This window comes from Tenebrio molitor, chromosome 6 (assembly GCF_963966145.1).
Source record: "Tenebrio molitor chromosome 6, icTenMoli1.1, whole genome shotgun sequence".
Taxonomy (NCBI): Eukaryota; Metazoa; Arthropoda; class Insecta; order Coleoptera; family Tenebrionidae; genus Tenebrio; species Tenebrio molitor.
Genome location: NC_091051.1, coordinates 20,814,769 through 20,830,413, shown reverse-complemented (window position 1 = coordinate 20,830,413; position 15,645 = coordinate 20,814,769). Strand labels below are relative to the sequence as shown.

General features: G+C 35.0%; 1 long non-coding RNA gene across 1 annotated transcript; it reads right to left on the bottom strand.

The window, feature by feature from the left end:
* Positions 1–2,164: 2,164 nt before the first annotated feature.
* Positions 2,165–4,945, bottom strand: LOC138133402 (uncharacterized). Its single transcript, XR_011160354.1, has 2 exons — positions 4,427–4,945; positions 2,165–4,337 (listed from the first exon to the last, which is right to left on the bottom strand). It is a non-coding gene; the product is annotated as an uncharacterized lncRNA (long non-coding RNA).
* Positions 4,946–15,645: the final 10,700 nt, after the last annotated feature.

Sequence of the window (15,645 nt, the reverse complement as noted above, 5' to 3'; positions counted from 1 at the left end):
AGTGCCAGACCACCGATCACGGGGATATCGCCTTACAAACCTGTGAATTTTGTACACAAATATGTCATACCGTTAACAAATGTTTTAAGAAACGACTCATTGATTAAACCAGACCCGTTAATCTCTGCCATTTTCGTTGATTGTTTCCGACTTTGCCCAAGAATGAAGATGGATTTACCCATGTTTTTGTGGCAGTGGATGTGTATTTCAAATATTGTTTTCTGTGCCCACTCAAAAGCCTCAAAACAGATGAAATCGCTAATTGCGCCCAAGATATCATCTTTCTAGCGGGTACCCCGGCTCGCATTCTCACTGACACTGACGTCATCTGCTGCTAGGGATGGGCGATATACATCGATGTTAGCCGAACATCGATGTTTTGAGTTCAATCTTCGATATTTTGACATCGATGGTATTCTTTTTCAAACGTCAATATTTTATCGATGTTCGTAATAAAACATCGAACATCGACAAAAAAAAAAAACAAAACAGGAATACAATTTCCAAGAAATGACGTGAATGGCCCTTCTGGGAAGTCCACGTGTAATTCGGCCCTGACTTCGCAGATCGGGATCGGTTGATCAGTTTCCACTTTCCGCTGCGGCGCTGCCATCGCATTTGCTTTTGCGTTTCATTCTGAGTCTCTCTGATTCTGAGCCTGAGTTGAAAGTGAATAGAACAGAAGTGAAACACTTCTTGTTGTCAATGTTATTATTTTTCTATCTATCTATTGATAAAAGTTTTTGGAATCTATAATTTTCGTAATTCTAGTTGGATACCTACCTAATTTTAATTTTTTGATATTTTAGTTTTGAACTTTAAATAGTGAATAAACATGTTTTTTATCAACTTATTAATTTAATATGTTCAAATGACTATTTTCGCCCCAATTTTTAATACCATCGATGTTTCAAAATATCGATGTTTTTTGTTCGATGTTTCCTACCCATCGATGGTCGCTATCGATGTCAACACCGATATTGAACATCGATGTTTGTGTTCGATGTCCCATCCCTACTGCTGCCTGTCAGATGCGTCTTTAGGCCAAGGGATGGTGCCCGGACCCGACCCGGACCTGCTGGATGGTCAGAGTGTCTATAGCGGCCTGGTCGTAGACCGAAAAATCCTATTGTTCTCATGATTCTGACATTTGGGGTTTTTTCGGGGGTTGCTGTCAGCAACTAACTGTCATGCTGTCAAATGTGTGACAACGCCATGTGCATCGTGACAATTTAAACATGCAGTCCACACTCCACACACATGTATCTGCATGATGCATGCAGTCATGCGTAGTTGTCCAGTGATAAATGATGCTTTACTTTAATTGTAATTACAGTTTGGATATTCTGAATTGGCAGAAGCAAGATGTTGCGCACTGGTTCGGTTGTGCGGAAGGAACAAAGTTTCGGCGCCGCATTTTTTTTTGAAAATCTCTTGGTCAGTGGCGAGTGCAAATTCATAGAATAATAATTTGTCCAAAATTATATAATTAATTAATTACATTCAAAACTGTACAAAACATAAAGTATACTTTCCACTCATTTCCACCAAGAATGGCACGGATTAATTAAGCAAAAATAATTGTTTTGTTATGGACCCATCTTTATCTGACTTAGGAAATAATGTACCTACTGCAAATCCAAGATTGAGATTATAATTTTACTATTATTCCAGAAATGGGCTTACAACTAACGGAACTTGTTGCTACGTTTCCCGCAATATCAGTAATATAATTTCAATAATATGAAAAAAAAAGCCAGTTCATAAACACTAACAGCAAAATACTAAAGACCAGAAACACCAAACAGAACGAGCATCAACTAAATTAATAAAATGTTTGTTATTAAAGTTACTTTTAAACTGTGCAACTCTTGACATTGCACTTTGACAACTTCACTGAATTCATTACATTTGTTTGTGAGGTTAGGTAGGTTAGGAGAAATATGTCAATCCTCAAGACGGCGGTGGTTTTTAGTAGAGCTGGGCCGATACCGGAATTTCAGATACCGATACCGATACTCCGATACTAGCTTTCAGATACCGATACTTCAGATAAATGCATCTGAAATTTTATTTCACCTTGTTTTTACATCACAATGTAAATATCATGTAAAAACCATTATCCTTGAACTAGATTGAGTGGTAAATGAAACAGAAAAATGGATTATGGATAAATAAATTAATATATTTAATTTTATTTTATTAGACAAATGAAGAATGAAGATTAAAACAAAAACACATTTCTAAATTATGGGTGTAGGAATATTAAAGGTAGGCACAATAATGAAAAATAAAATAAAATAGTTAAATTTAAATCAGCATAACGCAAAGGATAATTCTCCTTCAATATTTTGCGAAAAATTTAAAATCCTTTGCCTATTTTTCCAAGATCATCCAATTCTTTTTAAGGAAAATCAATTGTTTCACATGTTCTGCAGTCAAACTCGTCCTCTTACTCGTTACAATACAGCCGGTTTCCGAAAATATTTGTTCTGAAAATACGGAACCAGCTGGAATAGCTAGGTAATATGCTGCTAGTTTCTTTAAATGAGGGAACCTTATTTCCTTTTTCCAGAATTCCACTGGATCTGACTCCAATGGTTCTGTCCTCTCATGTAAATATACGGAGATTTCATTTTCAATATCGCGATCAATATTTTTATTTTTGCTAGTTGTACCGGTTGAATGTTCGTCTGATTTGTTTTTAGAAAGAAGTAATTTTTTGGTAACAGAAAATAATGTAATTGTGCCCGCTTCCTCGGTTTTATCAAGAGTATCAAACTCTTGATACTGTTGTGGTGATCTTTCATGATCATTAGCATAACGCAAAGGGTAATTCTCCTTCAACAAATCTTTAAGCTCGTCTTTTGTTTCATCTGAAAATAGTTGCGCTTTGTAGCGTGGGTCTAAAGCAGTGGCTAGAATATATGTTTCGTTGTTTTTTATTTCGCCAAACCTCTTAGAGATTTGGGATGAAATTTCCTTCGTTGCCGCTGTAACATCTGAATCAGCATCATCTTCAGTCAAATAATCTTTCATTATGGTTTTTAGTGATTCTATTAAAGCCCATACATCAGACAGACCCGAACTATGTTTGCTAAAACTTTTAGTTGCCTCATAAAAATGCTTTAGAATTTTTAGTACATTTTCTGCTAGTGACCACTCAGCCCTACTCATATTTTTGAAATTAGCAGATGATGAAACCATAGAAATAGCGCTTTTCTGATCCCATAATCTCTCCAACATTATATAAGTGGAGTCCCATCTTGTTGGTTCATCTTGTAGCAAAGTCTTCTGCTTCATTCCTAACGTTTTTTGTGCAGAATGAAGGGATTTCATTGAAGAAACAGAATGTTTAAAGTGTGTTACTATTGCTCTTGCTGAATGCAGCATAATTTTAATAGACCCAAAATTATTAAGGCATCCAGAATTCACAATCAGTTGCAAGGTGTGTACGGTACAACCTATATTTTCTAAGTGTAACTGTCTCATCGCGGCTTTCATGTTAGCGGCGTTATCGGAAAGTACAATTTTCACCCGTTGTTCTATACCCCATTCTCTGAAAGCTTCTCTTAGATTCTCGGCTATTGAAACCGCATTGTGTGTTGCTCCTTCAAAGCCAATTACATCCAACACGACATGATTTTTTTTAAAAGTATTGTCAATGAAATGTGCGGTTACGCTAATATAGTCGTGATTGCCTTTAGCTGTCCAAATGTCTGTGGTGACGGCAAAACCAAATGCGGTTACAGTATTCAGATGTTCCCGAAGTTTTTCTTTAGCTCGTCGATACAATTTGGGTACAACCTTATCGGAAAAATATTTGCGATTTGGTATTTGGTACTTAGGACATAATTTGTTAATTAAATGTTTAAAGCCATCGGATTCGACAAAGTTGAAGGGAAGTGATTCTGTACAAATCATCCTAGTAATGGCATTATGGATAGCTTGTGCCTTTGGATTATTAATGTCAAATTTTTTTGTTCTGTTTAGGAATGTTTGCAAAGTAGGTTGCATGACAGTTGTATCCCTGCTCTCAGTAGTGAGAGTAACAGAACTTGTACTAGCAACAGACGGCAACGATAATAAAGACATATTATCATCATGATCTGATTCTGAATCAAAACAAAAGGCAAAATAAAAAAATATAACATCTCACTATCAATAAAAATTGTTACCTTCAGGCACAAACAAATTGGTAGTTGGGCCATCTTCCATTTGGGCGTCGTCAGCATCGTGTGGGTTTACTTCTTCTAGTTCTGCATTGTGAGCATCAAATTTAGAATGTAAAGTTTGAGATTGAGAAGTTTGGGCACTATTTAAGGTTTTTTTGATAGCTAAAATAAATAATAACTAATAATAACTGCCAGGTCAGGTAAAATCAACTTAATCATTCAAATTAATAATGTTTAATAGGCTATCCTACCTGCTGATGTTTCTGTGTTATATTTGGAGCATCGCTTTAAATGTTTCGTCAAATTGGAAGTATTAAAATTACGACTGTTATTACCTCCTCTCGAATACTGATTTCCACAATAGTTGCACTTTACTGTGTTACTCTTGTTCTTGTCGATTGTTTTTGTAAAGTGCTTCCACACGTGCGACATTTTCAAACTTGTAATACTAATAAGTAATAAGTAATAAAGTATAAAGACTAATTAGCACCTAGACCCAAGTCACAACTTACAAAATTAAGATCAACCAGCATGCATCCAGATTCCAAACACCACTGAAAACGCCACTGTAAGTGTAACACGTCAACAAGTTATTGTCTAGCCAGTTTTCTTGGAAAACCAGCGTGGGCGCTTTCCGGCTTGCCGCTTGCTCAATTAAATTCAGATATTTTTCAGATAAAAGTATCTGAAAGTTTTTTGGTATCGGCACGTATCTGAAGGCCTGCAGTATCGGCCGATAACCGATACTGAGTATCGGTATCGGCCCAGCTCTAGTTTTTAGAATATATGCAGTTGTATCAGTTTATAACACGCACTTGGTGTATGTGGCTGTCTCCCTTCAACACATGTGAGGCAGGTTCGTAGTTCGTTGCCTCTGCTGCGTTCGCTGTTGAGATGTCGTTCTGTGCGTCTCACTCTGAACTATACGATTTGAGGAACATGGAACTATTAACGTGCGTCGGTCTCGGCGCGGGCGTAAAATGTGGACCAAACGTCAAAAATTGTTACGAAACAAGGAAAATGTAATTCGATTTAACCAAAACTTCGGAAATCACTGCAAAAGTGTTGCAGTAAGCAAAACTATTACACAGATGATGTTAACTAACTTGCGTAATGTGCTATCGTGCAGCAACGAGAGGAAATTTAGCTGAACGTATTCTCCAAACCAATTTTTTTTTTCCATGAATCCAAATAAAGTAGTGTCACCACTGTCATCTGAATTGAAGAGTTGGGAAAACCCACATTTGTTGGCAAGTCCGATGGCATTCATTCAAAATAAATTCAGATTTTGCGTCTTTTCAATTTCAAGAAAGAATGGTTTTTGTTTTCAATAATTGAAATACATTTGTCAGTGGTTCCGACTATAATTTATTCTGTACTGATCGTATCTATAAGGTACGCTGTATGTACTGATACTGATAAAATAGAAATTATTCGATTGTTATTAGAATCGAAACGCAGTTCAAAATAAGTGCACAACTGCACATGCGCATCATTTATAATTGAAAGGTCGAATTATTTGATCATTTGGATTATTCAAAGCGATTCTTTCGATTCATTCGATCATCAGAATATATCGATTCTACCCAACACTAGAAAATACTATAATTTCTTGACAATGGCGGTCACATAAACAACTCATTATGCCTTGCTGTCAAGTGTCAAACACGGACGAACGGCATGTCGTGTTCTTGATTCAGGCGTGACGTCACTGCATATATTTCTAAAATAAACCATGTACCCCGCCTGTTCTTTTTGTAAAATCATGATTAGCCGTGTTAGCGGTTGCTAGCGTGCCGTTGATGCTTGGGCCAGTGTGCCTTCTGGCGGATATCAACTTTGGCAGGAGTTCGGCTGTGCCGTTGATGCTTGGGCCAGTGTGCCTTCTGGCGTATATCAACTTTGGCAGGAGTTCAGCTGTGCCGTTGATGCTTGGGCCAGTGTGCCTTCTGGCGTATATCAACTTTGGCAGGAGTTTAGTTGTGCTGTTGATGCTTGGGCCACTGTGCCTTCTAGCGGATATCAACTTTGGCATGAGTTTGGCTGTGGCCGTTGATGTTTGGGTCTCTCTGCCGTCTGGGAAGTTCCGCACCTTAAACGTGTATAATTGTCCGTTTACTCTAAGGTTATATTGGGGTCGTAAAAGTAGTTACCTCCTAATAAGCTGCTCTTTTGTGTGGGTTTCAGAAGCCACGCGCCCCTGCAATAAATCAAATTTTAAAAGCTGTTGGGTGGATGTACAAGGTCCGGTTTAAGGGAGAATGTTTAGTTTTATTATTTTCTGAACCGAAATATATGGTACTCTGGTTAATTCACTGGTCTTTTTAATAGGATTAGAACACCCCCTTGTGACTAGACCTTCATAGCTTATTTTTCAACATAATCTCTAAAAACGAAAATTTATAAATTGGAATTCATATTTCGACAAATTAGCCTCAGTCCCACTCTGAATGAAACAACCAGCCGGGTTTACCTGCTGTTTACAATCACAAAATGTTTTCTATTGTAGAAAAATCAACTTTTACACAATGGGATAATTCTACGGCCCCAATATAACCTTAGAGTAAACGGACAATTATACATAATCATGGATATTTTGACGCATGTTGTGTTTGTCATACGCCGGAAGACCCCGATACATCAGTACCAGGACCATCTCATGGAAGTCAGGATGAAACCGAGCCCTGACTTGCGACACGTATACAATTCCAGTTTATTCTAATAAAATTCCTGAATTTAGTATTTATTCAATTACAAACGTCAATAGGTAAATCTTCAAATTGACTCCGAAATAAAAACTGGTTACTATTTTTGGGCCGAGAGCGTCCCAATGTCAGGCTGGCCGTGTTAGCGCCAAGACGTACCGCATTACGTGTCCAAGTGGTGATTCTGTATAGTAGTGCTAGGCTTACACATTCTTAAGTGCATTATTATTTAAGCTTTTAAGATTAAAAGCTAACATTTACATTAAAATGTTAATTGTGAAATTCAATTTAATTTGATCTTACAATAGGTATTATTTATTTTTACTTGAATAGATACTTTTTTATTATAGTTTACAGTATTGTAAAAGAATTATTTTTTGTTAATAAAAGATTATTTTATTTAATAGTATGCCCGTACCTTGTGTTTCATAAATTTTTATATAAATTCTGATTTTCCCCGAATTAAAAAGAGCTAGAAGATTAATTTTTTTTTTATTGTTACATTAATATTTATAATTATTTTCTTGTTTTTTAATATACATATCTCATCCAAAAGTCGGTATCTGTTGTAAAATTCCATTATAAAAAAATAGGTATGTATTTTTGAATAAAAACACCTCACTCTTTAACCAAAACAACTCTACACGTGGGTTAAATACTGTCACAGCTGACAGCAAACGGCAGCATTCTACACCTGTCCGCTACGACTGGCTACGAGCTTTTCGAATATGTCTGCCGAAAGCACTGCCAACATTAAGAAAAAGTTGGTTAAATACCTTAACCCATAACTAAGCACTGAAATACGCATACAAGGTTAATAATTGGGTTAAAATTTAACCGCGTTTTACAAACCCAAAAGTTAACCCTGCACTGAAATACTGGGCCTGAGCCTAAAAAACTGCATATGTCCATTAAAAAAAAAAAGTTGACTATCGTTAGCTACTGAAAATAACGTCAAAAAAATTATTTTATGGCTGCTTCGTAGCGCATGAAAAACCATATCTTTGGTTTTTTTGTTCATTGAAATCGGATAATAAATAAAAAAGTTATGGGTTGAGCCGTTTTTTATCAAACAGCCTGTATAACCATCTTTTTTTGACTTTTTTCAACGAAGTTGTGCCGGTAGGGAAAAAAATAGTATTCAAACCTTGTTAAGAAAGTGCCCTTGCAGACCTTAGGCACTTCGAAACCTCGCCTACGGCTCGGTTTATAAACTTTGCTTGCGGTCCGCAAGAAAGTACTTTCTTACCTTGGTTTGAAATATACTATTAATTGAAACTCAAAATATCAAAACAGTCCATTACAAGAATAGACCCTTACATTTATAAGTACGTATCGAAGTATAAAAAAAAACATTAAGGTACCTAATAAAGAAAATTATTTCTTCCAGAAATGAAAAAAAAAATTCTTTACCATTTTACAGGTAACATTAGTAATGACAATTTGTCTTAAATGCCCATATTGTGTTACACAAAATTACAATTTCAGTAGCAAATATTTTTTTATCTACGATCGTGTAAAAAGTAGGCACTTTTTGCACTAAAAATCGTTGTCAAAGTTGACGTTTAGAGAAACTGACGGAATCGTGCTCTAATAGTTATTTATGATGTAAGTGTTAAAAGCAGTGGCGGCTCGTAACATTTTTGGCTGGGTGGGCAGACATTTTAATGTTATTATTACATTTTTTATTATGTTTGTTGTAATTGCTGGAAAGGAATGTCTGTGTTAGTCACTGCTAATTGCAGTGTCCAGCAAGAACCTACGGGAAGGTTCAGAAAATCTCTTGCCGGGAAAGGAATTAGGAATAGGAAGTGTTATTTGTTATTATGGAAGTGATGAGAGTGTTAATATAGAGTCAACAAAAATAACAAATTTTCCATAAACATAAACAAAAAATAAATTCTCAATAAAGTAAATAAAATAAATTCTAAATAAACAAAAAATGATGTTGCATTTTTTTATAAATTAAATCGATCGGCGAAATAATCAATTACCTGGTCAAAAAATGTATCCGTTTTACGCAATGATTTTATTAATGCTTTTTCTATCGAAATTTGACTGAGATTATTTAGTCGAAATTGATCTATTGTGTTGAATCATCAGAAGACAAGAATTCCTCGAGTTCCCTATAATTACCGCGATTTGACGAGTCTTCTTTTTTATTGTGACCTCGGAAAGCTCAATTCTTGGGTACCCAAAAAAATTGTCATATCGATGAGACGTTTTAATTTCCCGATTACTTTTCCAAAGAATTTTCTATGTTTTGCTTTCCAAATAATTTTAATTTTAAGGCCGCGTACGTATGATCTTTAGATTTCTCGTGTTTTTCGACCGATTGATGCAACGTCTTCAAATTATCGACTCCTGTCGTACACGATGGACTTTTTAATTTGGAATTGTTGAACAAAAGACAGGGCCAGCAAAAAAAAATACTTTTGATTTCACTACCCGTCAGCCAATGACACGATGAATTAAATTTACGATTAGAATGAATTTAATGAAGGGGTTCGCCTGTCTAATTGTTTAATAAAAACTTTGTCATCGTACGATAATTTATTAAACGCGTCTGTCATTAAATAATTAACCAAATCACCGTTATTTCTTACTAATTCTCGCAAATTCTTCGTGACGAATTGACGAACTACCACACGAAAACACTGTGCGAAAACCAACGATCTTGCCAACGACTAAGTTGTGCGGACGTGACCGATTAGGTACCGATTCTTGACGAAGTTACAGGGAAGACATGTCTGGCCTGCTACGAGTATTATACGAATGAATTTATTTATTATTGTTTTAATAGCTTTATGGTTTATTTTAGACATATGCTGTCGCGGAGGTTTTTGAAGATTTTTCTCTGATATTCAACTTTCTTTGATAACTTTTTTTTATATTTTTAAGAATAACGCCAGCGTTTTGCAAAAATTAAATCTTGGTCAAAGAAAAATAATTTTAATATTTTTTTTATTTAAAATTAAGTGAATAATTTCTCACAATTACTAGTTATTTCAATGTATCTTAGCCCTAAATATTATTACACAAAATTTGGAATAAATCAATTGAACAGGTTGGGAGAAATTAAATAAAATGTATGTACAAATGAATGCTTTTCACTCAGGGCAGACATGTCTTGCCTTAATTACTCAATCTTAAACAAACGTTTCTACTTCGGTCTCTTTCTTTCGCAGTTTCGCACGGTTAGCCATAATACTCGTAGAGCTTTCATATTTCAACGAACACCTCTCAGGGAAGACATGTCTACCCTGACAAAAATTCGCCTTGGAAATGTTTTGATGTACCTATAAAAATTAAAATACATAAATTTAAAAAGAATATGTCATTTGGTTTTGGGTGGGCACTGCCCACCCTGCCACCCCTGACGAGCCGCCACTGGTTAAAAGTGAGATTTTATTTTGTAAGTGGGGAAGATTGGGAAACGAGCTCAGCGAGTTGACCTACCCCACGAACAAAATAAAATCACTTTTAAGACGTCCATCATACATCTATTTTTTATACAACTGGTTTACTTTAAAAAACGTAGTCGTATTTTTGATATTTATTTTAATTTCATTTGAATGGTGTTTATTAGAAACGAAAAATTTTCATTACGTTTTGTTAAAACACATTAAGTTCCACATTCGTAAGCATGGATTACAAAGAAAACGTTAATGATGCCGATATCGACGACGGATTTCCCGCCGATATTGAAGAAGCGGCAAATCGAGCAACTTTGGATCTGCTGCCCTCAAAATCCCGACAACAATACAACATCGCCTACGACACGTTCTTGGAATGGTGCAAACACAAGAAAGTGGAAGGCAAGTTCAGCGAGAATGTATTTTTAACTTTCTTTGAAGAAAAATCACAAGTTTGGAAGTCATCTACTTTATGGTCGAATTTTTCGACTGTAATTACACAAGAGGTTTCATTTAGGCGGTTTCATTTAGGCTTAGCAATTAGACGAGAAAAATTGGCACGATAAAAACACGACGGCCGTAGGCCGGAGTTGATTTTATCGTGCCAATTTTTCGAGTCTAATTGTTAAGCAATTAGTTTGAGTTGCAAATAAATATTTTTCCTGACTAAATGAAACCTCGAGTGTAATTTGGCGAGACAATTTAATGAATGAACAATACAAATTTAATTTTTTTATTTGGTATTAAAAGGTATTTGATGCCTAGCAACTAAAGGTATAAGTTACCTGAGTGTTTTTGCCGGATAAAAGTTAGGGCAAACTTTTATCCGCTATCAAAGTGACAAAATTACACAGCGCCTTATGAGATTTTTTATACATGAATTAAATTGTCGATGATAAAAGCTAGTCTACGAATCAAGAACGATGTGGATATAGGAAAGTATCACAAATTAATAGCATTTCTAAAACGGAAAAATGTAGGATACCGTGCAAAGAAGGCCAAAGTATTAAAAAGGGAGCACATTGACAGATTTTTGAATGAAGCACCAGATGCCAAATATCCGATGGTGAAAGTTGCAACCATTTTTGGCTTATTTGGCGGCTTACGTCGAGAAGAGTTTTGTAAACTGACAGTGGACGACATAGAAGAATTACAAGACTCATTATTAGTTCGTATTTCAGACACTAAAACCAATGTTAATCGTAGTTTTTGTATTGTGGACAGTTATGTTACTTATTGTAACGCTGCATTACGCCCACCTAATGTCACTCATCGTCGCTTTTTCTTGAAATGTTACAACAATAAATGCACCGTCCAGCCAGTCGGCATTAATACATTTGGTAAGATGCCTTGTGAAATTGCTGAGCTTCTGAAACTACCAGAACCTAAGCTATTTACTGGTCATTGCTTCCGAAGATCGGCAGCATCCCTGTTGGCAGATTCAGGAGCTAACTTAATGACGATAAAACGATTTGGAGGGTGGAAATCATCAAACGTTGCAGAGTCATATGAGGAGCTTTTTTCCAAAACGCAATTTCTGAAAAAAATTCGCTATTGAGTTAGAGATGGCGTTGCCATCGTTACCCATAAAGCAGTATATTTGCACAGAATTCGGCGTTCAAAACGAATTTTATCGGTACTATAAATGCATTTAAAGTTTGGTTTTTTTTTTCAAAACGCAATTTCTAATCAATATTTATTTATTCCAAACGCAATTTCTTTAAGTTGTTGTCGGAAGCTGGTTATGCTCATTTTGCTTTTATTAATACTGTTTCATTTTCAATTATTGAGGGTTTTGTAACATGGAAAACAGTTGTGAGACAGTTACAGTGTCTGAGAAAAATGAAGGCAGCAGGAAAAAACAAAAAAAAGTGCACAAAAAACAGAGAGCTAAAGAATTGCGGTGAGTGTTGAAAATTAAGGTTAGTTTTTTTGAGATTGCATTGCTATTGTAGATATGGCGATCATATGAATAATGTTATAGACGACTTTGAGAGACCTTGCAATCACGATAGTAAAGCATGGAGATGTAATCAGATATCAAACAATGATGTTCGTCATGCAAGAAGAAAATTCTTTCAAGTACCGAACAAAATTGTACAAGATCGGAAACTATCGCTGTTAATACGCGTAACCAATCCAAAACATAATGTACCTAAATATAAACCAACTGCCAGAGCACAGAAACATACAAAACAAATAAAATATATAATACGAAAGACTGATAAAACATTAGTAAACGTGTGCCAGAAATTTTTTTTACGCTGCTTTAAAATAACTACCCGAAGAGTAAACACTATTGCAGGGTTTGCACATGCAGGACATGACATAAAAGAGAAAAGGGGTGGTGATCACAGACCACAGAAGAATGAAGCAAAATACACGGCTGTAACCAAATTTATTGGGAAACTGCAGGGAAGGGAAAGCCACTACACCAGAGCAAAGTCTAAACGCCTTTACTTACCAGCTGTACAATGTACAATGTACAATGAGGAACACTCCCATCTTAAAGTAAATTATGCATATTTTTACAAAATATTTTGCAATAAGTTTAACATAGGCTTTGGTGATCCTGCCAGTGACACCTGCAGTCTGTATTCTCGATTAAGGAACAAAATAAAAAGACATAAACTGCAAAACAAACCTAATATGCCTGTGATGATTGATTTGCGTGTACACAGACTTAGAGCAAAACAATTTCATATCTACATGAAAGAAAATTTAGAGGATACACTTTCATTTTGCTTCGACATGCAACAAGTGCAGCCATTACCTAAGCTGCCTATACCTGAGGCATATTACTTAAGGCAGTTGTCTTTTTACAATCTTTGCGTTACAGATTTAAATTGTAGACATCCAATTTTTTATGTCTGGACAGAAAATGAAGCTAGCAGGGGAGCAAATGAAGTTTCGTCTGCTATTAGTGATTTTATAAGTAAATTAGAATTACCAAGGCATGTCAATACCGTACGGTTTTTTTGCGACGGATGCGCCGGGCAAAATAAAAATTGTTATGTAATACATGCTATGTGTTTGTGGCTATACTATGATGCACCAAGAACTTTAAACAACATAACTATCGTCTTCCCCGTTAAGGGGCACTCATTTATGCCAGCTGATCGTGTGTTTAGGCAAGTGGAAAAAAAGTATCGTAAGATGAGCGAAATAATTTTAAAAGACGATTATGAAAAAGTGCTGAGAGAGAAGTAAGAAAAATTGGAACAAACTGGAACCTTTTTGACATGAAAAAAATGAGCGATACCAATTGCAAGAAGCTATTAGGCATCAGTACAATGAAGAGAATATTCATAAGAAAAGAACTGATCGGGAAAGATAAAACTAAAATTGTTAAAGTTAAAATGGAAGAAAACTACAGGAGTAACGATGAATCTAAGACATTCACAACTATCATGAAGAGAGGAGTAAAAATGAACACAATACATAAAAGTCCACTGCCACTTAACAATAATGTAAAAGAAGAAAAGTTAAAAAATATCAAAACACTATTAGAAAAATATGACGAAGAATGGGAAAGTGATGAGAAATTTAGTTTTTATAAGAATCTATTGGCAACATTAGGTATAGCCGCATAAAATTACGAAATTTTAATAGTAAATTTTATTTACTTTTTATAGAGAACCAAACCAAAGAAATAACCAAGTAGAAGTAGAAGGAGAAGAAGAAGAAGACTGCGACTGTCAAGAAGACTGTGGTGTTAGAATTTAATTTTCAACCATCTAGAACATTATCTTACTTTTTTGTTATTTAATTTTATAGAATTTTTATTGAGTTTTATGTTTTTTTGTTACGTATTAATAATAAAGTTTATATTTCAAAATGCAATATCTGCAATTTTTTATTTTCAAATTGCAATTTTCCAAGTTTTTCTATTCAAAACGCAATTTCTTTTTTTTTGAAAGTGTATTTTTTCTAAACTAATTAAGCGTGAACAGGAACATTATGGTTGCACTGTTTACATTACCAACTTCAGCTTAAAACTGTTTTTTTATTGTTCGGTTTACGTTTCACAATAAATGACGATTTTTTCAAGATTATGAATTTGACAGATATTGCGTTTTGGAAAAAAGCTCCTCATATATCGACGACACTGTTGGAAATAAAAATCAAATTGCATGCAATGTTCTTCCTACTACCTGCGCAACTTCATCGTCTTTGTTTGAGAATTCTTATAGTTTAGAAAAGCCCTCGGAAAGCAGCAGTTCTCTTCAAGCTCCTACAACGTTGGGAGTCTCATCACCTAGCAATGATGTCAGCAGCCTTTCCAATAATGTTCCAGTGAAGATGAGAAATAAGATGACTACATCCGAGGGAATTAATGTTAGCTATTGCTCAAACTCTAATGTTTATATTAACATTTATAAATAAAAAATTACTAGTGTTAAAAGTTTTTTTTTTACTAGTGTTAAAATAGTTATTTAAGATATAAGTGTAAAAAGTTATCCTTTATTGCACGAACGGGTTTAAAATACGACCGAGGTACGAGGGAGTATTTTAAAAGATGTGAGTGCCCCAAAGGAACTTCTTTTTAATGCAACTACAAGCCATATCAGTAATGACACTAGCAATAATTCTCATTCTGATATGGCTGAAACAGAAAATATTGACAGTGTAAACATTAATTTTGATACTAGTAATAGTTGTGAAAATAATGTAGGAGTAATATCTAATACTAGTGAAAACAAAAACATGAAAACATCGATGGTTTCCTTCAGTAACTGTAAAAACTTTTCTAATGTAACTATTAATGTACATTTCCCAAAATAAGAAAGACGTAATTTTTGATATTCAATAAAATGAGTTAATTGTTTCCATTTTTATTATTGTGTTATGGTCGTAGAAAAAGTATAGTATGCAACTCGTTTATAAACTTATTAGTCACTCATTGTATTAAACACTCGCTCCGCTGCGCTTCGCTCGTGCCTAATAAAATTCGTGACTAAAGTGACGTTTATAAAACTTGTTGCATAATATACTATTAACACGGTAACTTATAAAGAGCAATTTTTAATCAAATTAGCTTCCACTAAAAACGTCACTTTTAATGTCAGTTGCATATAATAGTAGTTTATTTAACGAGTTCGTGTGTAAATTGGGCTTTTTTGCCATGAGTGGACCGAGTGAAACGAGCGTTTTAAAGGCCCACGAGTGCCAAAAAGACCAATTTACCCAAGAACGAGTTGAATACAACGTTTTTTTGTTCGACGAGCCCCTTAAAGGATCCAAAACGCTTAAAATCTTCAAAATTCGCTTGACGTTTGGTTTTGACAAGTTGTGACATTTATCAAAATCAATTCACACAGGAGAAAAATCTCAAATTCTGACAGTGCC